Consider the following 6,528-nt stretch of genomic DNA (forward strand, 5'->3'; position numbering starts at 1 on the left):
CTTTTTCGATAACGATATGAGTAGGTTATTATTTAAAGTGGTGTTTAAAATAGCAATAACTCTCTCACTCTTTTCAGTTGTAAACTCTTGACAGAGCGGTTGTGGTTTTTATGATGATAGTGGATCGTCGATGAGGCCCTCCTTCGCGATTGAGGTCCTCGCAATGCGTCTCCATCTACTTCTGCTCACAGCCGAACAAGAGCATTTCATAATAGACTGCTGTGTGGCTGTTTTGATTGTTTAACACAATAGTCGGTAATTCTGAAATATCTTCTGTGTACTTATTTATTTCATAATTAAAGTTCATAGGATATTTTCAGAATTCGTCTAATCGCACTATAAATTATTTATTATCTATTATTTGTATCTATAATAACAATTCATTTATGTATATGTTTGAAAAATTGGTGTAAATTGTGTGAAAAGTAATATTGATCAGTTCTGCTGATGTTTCGCTCTGATTGATAATGTAGTAAAAATATAATGTGCCCTCATTCTTTTGCACCATATACCAATGCAAGATAAAAGAATAAAATAAAACTATATACCAGGCCGTATGACCAATGTGACAATAGTAGGCTATATCTTGATTATATGGGGAGAAATCTGTGGCCAGTATTGACGTGTTACATTTATACATGATGATATAATTATAATGGTAATGAGATTATGAAAACATCACATTATGCACAAATCTCGATACTATCTTGATCTTATATTCTTGATTATACGCTATATGAATGAATCTTGTACAATATTTAGTAGTACTATTTATGTTTCTCACGCTTGTGTTAATCACATTTTTAGTTATTTAATTTTTTCTTATAATAATGTGCGATTCAATACTTAATGGAGATTTATATTGAATTCGTGACCGAAATAATGACCATGACTAAAATGTAGGTGCTGATGTCCCATGCCCACACACGACTACTTGATTTTGAGTAACACGGTGGAACTAAGTGTTGTTTTGATGACCATAAATGTTATATTTTTAACAAATTCAAAGGAACTTTTGTTCAATATTCGTATTTTGGATAATAATAATAATAGTTTGTGTGCGAATTTTTGAAACGATATTAAAAAGGAAAAAGTTCTTAATCCTACTGAACTTTTATATATTACGTGATATTCATGACAATGAATGAATTCAGAATTTTTTGTTGGAAATGTATTCGAGAACTTAAAATTATAAAATCACATGAATAATTAATAAATAATCAAAGGATTTTGGTTCTTAATAAAGCTTTATAACAAAATCATATTAACCAATTTAACATCTAGCCCTGACTACATAAAAGAAATAAAGTTTTTGTTACATGTTTTCTACAACTACCTTTCCAGTGTGATATAATATAGATTATAGGATTTACACGGTCCCAAAGTCCCAAACCAATTTTTCTAGCATCCAATGCTGGTCCCACAGGTTGCACAGATAAGGAACAAAATGGCTTGCATAGAAAAAAAATCAAGACGCTTCGAGGTTTTAAGCTCCTTTAAAAGTAGCACCGAGGACAATACAACACAAAACGCTTGACGCTGACACCGTGTTTCCCCTCGCCCTAATCCAACTACTTACGCTATTGTTCAATAAAGAACAACATCCAAACAAAGAAAAATATACTGTTATTCTGTAATAACACGGTCTAAGTTTCTTTGATCACCGTCTAGATCTAAATTATCGCTCTATTTAAGCGGAACTTTAACTGTGATTTTATTTTGCTCAGCGAAAATATTTCTTCTACTCCAAGAGTTACAACCTGTTTTGGTATGGTCGAGTTGGCGACAGGTGATTTTACTTTAGTGAGATGTGCCGACACCTCGCTGCATTTAAATATAATGACACAACGAAAAAGGCTAAATTTGTCGCCCTACTTACGGGGGTTTGGCTTCTTTTCTCTCTTTTATTTTTTTTTTTGAACAAAAGAGTCCGACGCGCTTCTGGGCACGCGATGAAAATAAATGCCTTGTTGGCTTGTGGTGAACTTTGCCCTGCTTCTGTAAGTATACGGATCGAGATGTATCGCAATGCAATACCATTGTGACAATGTAATAATAAAGCAAAAGAAAACTTCTTAGATGAGATTTTAATGTTATTCATACATATAAAGTATCTACATATTAGTAGGATTTTTTTTTTATAAATTATAATGGAATGGTATTCCTGCGCTGTACCAGTATAAGATGGTGGGGCGCCAGTGACAGATGATAGGTGACGATGAAAGCAGGTCAGTTAGCCCTTCGTGACGAATTCCACAAGAATTAACCACGATGGTTTCCAGGGGAAACCGCGTGGAGGTCGTCATGATAGAGTATGTTGCTAGGAATAGGGCTGTTAGATCCCGTTACTAACAATCCCTTTCCCTGTATCATTAGGATTAAGTGTATTAATCTCATTTTAAAAATTTTAAACTCGAACTCAGAAGATTTTAACATGTTATGTTACAGGTATATTAATATAGGTATGTAGTAGAACGTCCGTAACATTTTTACAATATTGATTTTTTTCAAAATACAGAAAAGCAAGTAGCGTATCGTGTAGTGTCACAAACAGGATACCCAGGAGCACTATCTTACCTTGTATATTGCAAATTATAGTTTAATGTTGTGAAGCCGATGCATGCCATATTACATACATCGGCATAGTTCCATAGAATTCAAGTATTCGACTGACATAAAATTATGTACCTATTTTCAATAGTAATTGTAGGAATATTACTGAGTATAATATGGATATAAATAAAATATATTATTATACTAAACTTTGTACAAAATTCGTTTGCTTGGGCACCTTTGTCCCATTCATGTTTCTATTGTGAAGCAGTTGTGTTTGCATGGCTGTATTTGGGTTTGAAGGGTGGGATTTAGCAGTGAATTTACAGGGTACAAAGGAATAACACCTGAGTCCTTAGGAATGGCAACGCATGGGGGATATCATGGGCGAAACTGTATATTCTGTTATGTCCATGGTACAGCTCATGTCTATAGGCGACGGTTACCACTTTCCATCAGGTAGCCGTCAGCTTGTTTACCATTCTAAGTTACATAAAAAAATATTAATAATATACAATTTTTATACAAGAGAGGACAATTTCATTACAGGAAAAACTCTTAGGGATAATTACCTGTTAGTTATATAATTTGGAGCCCTGCTTTTACGAGTCTAATTAATAGATGCCCACTTGTAATTTGATGTACTTAGTTGTATAATTTATAATATACATTTGAAGGACATTTTATTTTTTCCTATTTTTTTAAATATTCATGACAAATTATGTTTGTGTGTAACTGTGTAACACTCGTGTTTGCAAATAGTAAGCGTGGGAACTTATGATTGGCGATTGAAGTTCCAGTGAACCTGCAGTTCACGGTAGTTCATCCAGTAGACAATGACAGGAACCTCATTCGTTCCGACGATTTGTCACGGAGCTCATGTATGCTTTGTCTATCCTCAATGGTTTTTCTCTCAGCATTGTTCATACACAATCGTTTGGTGAAACAGTAAAGGGATCAAATTAGTTGTCCGTGAAATCACGGATCTCGACTAGAGATTTTTGTACTTTTTGTGTATAAATGAATGAAAGAAATACGAATACTAAGGCATGTTGCTTTGCGTAAATGAGGTTTCGAGCTCAATTATCAGTTAGAGCAATTTGGAAATTGAATCAATCTCACTTAGCTTGAATCTAGACATTATGGGTTGTCCACGTGATCTTAATAGGATATTTTAAATTGGACGGTAGAAAGATAACGTAATTTTACACGTAGGATAATATTGTTACATGTTTAATTATTTGTAATAAATAGAGAACTTTACTACAGGTAAAGAAAATAATTAGAGTATTAATAATTGAAATTTTCTTTAAAGCTTTACGTTCTAATTGAAATTAAAATATATTATTTTTTTATGCAATATAATCTTCTAATAAATCATGATTCAGAAGTTTCTCAGTTATTTGTGCTAAATACAGATATTTGGAAAATATAGTTATTATTTCTAAAGTACCATAAAATAAATATAAACACAATAGGGTGTTGCAAACTAATATTTCACATTTATACATATTTTTAAGTAATATGATTTTGGTTATGTACTTATATTAAGTTTTAGAGATATTCATGAATGTGTTTGCTGCAGTGGATAAATATATTTTGTATAAATTTGAAGCTAATATTTATTTTAAATTTTTAATCTTTGAGCGCCATTGGACAATTTTATAAATTGCATTCTGTTCTTATTTATTCTTATTAATTAATATGTATCTTACTAATAATATAATAAAATTGTATCTAAACAATGCCTGTACGAGTACATGCGAGATATTTGAAAAAAAATTGACATGAGGGATATTAATAAGAATAATAGAAAAAACAATATTTTTAAAATATTTTGCCTGTCTGTCTGAATGTTTGTTCCGGACACAAAATTGGATTCGGTTTTCACTGCTGCTTTGTTGAAGGTCTAACTTAAAAACTGAAAATTATTACTTCTCAGTATTATCTATTACTTATAAAAATATCAATATTTTATATAATTTGCTTCTAAAAATAAAGTTTGGATAATTCTCCGTTTGAATTTTCAAACGTTATCGCTACAGAAATAAAATCAATCAGCTATGTACAGATCTTTTTCTGAGTAACAAAAAGGCGGTAGATTATAGTCTGCCTGTTAAACAAAATGCGAATATTTTTAACAAGTATAATCTATATTCACTACACCGGAAACACAGTCGTGAGCAATTTTTTTATAGTTATGATTTTCTTCTTCCGATACTTTGTTTAATATTTTTATTTGCTTCCACTTTCTTTTATAATAGTTTCTGTAGTATTTTATTAGTAAATATTGTTATTTGTTATTGCTGCCAATAGATGTCGCTGTATAATTTGTAGTACGAGATATTAAGATTTTCTTACACTGAATGATGTACCTACATGCTCCAAGTGAAAGTTATGAAAATAACAAGCGATGGGGATACCGTGATCAAGAAGGTGCTTCCCCCAGGGTGAGACCTAACTGCGGTTGGGTTGACCTCTGCGATTATCCCTAATGAGGATAAATCGATCGCGTAATTTTTGTGTGTGGGGGCTGCGTATGCGCTGTCCCCATTGTTTGAACCACTAACATTTATTAAAAAATATCACAGGTAATTTGGCTCGGAACACGTCATTTCAGTACCTTATCTATCTATATACATATAAATATATATTTTGTTTTATTGTTATAAAGAATCTAAGTTTGAAAATTAGTAAATTAACACGATTATTTGTTTGAAATATATACTTTTTTATTGAGTGTCATGCCATTATATGTATAAACTAAGAAATATTGAATTAAAAATAGGGTATATGGGGCTAGAGTATTTATTTTATCTATTTTACTTTTACAATATGGTCATACTTCACTGTTCTTCATATATGGAGTAATTATGCTAACACTTCGCATTAGTCCAGAGCTAGAACAATGCATTAAGAAAATAAAATACAACGTTTCGTATATATACTTATTTTGATATGGATCAAATTATTAAGTTGATTTGATGGGAATTGAGAACAATAAACCTTTCACCATTATTATACTCTAATAGACCAGTTGTATTGCTAATCAAACATTCTGGATCTTGATCTTTCTTCGATACGGGTATCATTCACATGTCAGCTAAAATGTTCCGCATAATAATATGATTGTACTGCTACTTGTATATAACTACAAGTATGTTCACGTCTATTCTTTTACAATCAGAGTACAGTTGCAGATTTTTATATTTGATAACAGCAATTGTTCGTAATTTGCTTGGATATTTAATGTTTCGTTTACTTTTTATTAATTGCTAACTGTAATAACATAATTTAAGAATAATTATGTGCATTAATGTATGGTAGTATAATAGGGCTAAGTTAAGATTTCTTTGCGTGACAGAATCCGAAATGAGAATATTTGCAAAAGAACCAAAGTGACTGATATAGCTCCAAGGATAAACAAGCTGAAGTGGTAATGAGATAGACACATAGCACGAAGAACTGTTCAAAGAAAGAAAGGTTTTTAAGTAGAGTAACTCATACGGGGCATGAGCAAACGCAATATAAGACGACTTCAAATGCATTGCAGGGAGTCAATGGATGCAGGTGGCTGAGGACCGTTCCTTATAGTAGTAGTATGATGATGATGAGCATAAAGGTAGGCGAGCAAGTTTTTCAGCAATAATTACCCGGAAAGAGTTGCTTTAGATAATAGATTATAAGTTGTTTTATATTGCTTTTTTATACCACGGAGGTGGCAAACAAGCACATAGCCTGTGTGATGGTAAACAATGATTGTAGCCTATGGACGTTTGTAACGCTTAGGAGTATCAGGTGCGCATTGCCGATCCTGAAGAAACTTTACTGTAGTTTTAGCTTTTAAGATAAACTATATTAGTTAGTTATTTTCTAATAAACAAATGTTACCGTTGCACTTAATTGCTTAGTGTAATTGTAACTAATATTATACGATTGCCAAGTCTCAACTAAAGTAAGTAAATACTTCTTAAG

The 6,528-nt window shown here is 31.9% G+C and overlaps 1 pseudogene; it reads left to right on the forward strand.

The window, feature by feature from the left end:
- The first annotated feature begins 4,953 nt into the window (after positions 1–4,953).
- On the forward strand, positions 4,954–5,107 carry LOC113517654 (U1 spliceosomal RNA; annotated as a pseudogene).
- Positions 5,108–6,528: the final 1,421 nt, after the last annotated feature.

This window comes from Galleria mellonella, unplaced genomic scaffold, assembly GCF_026898425.1.
Source record: "Galleria mellonella isolate WM207_F2 unplaced genomic scaffold, CSIRO_AGI_GalMel_v1 utg223, whole genome shotgun sequence".
Lineage (NCBI taxonomy): Eukaryota > Metazoa > Arthropoda > Insecta > Lepidoptera > Pyralidae > Galleria > Galleria mellonella.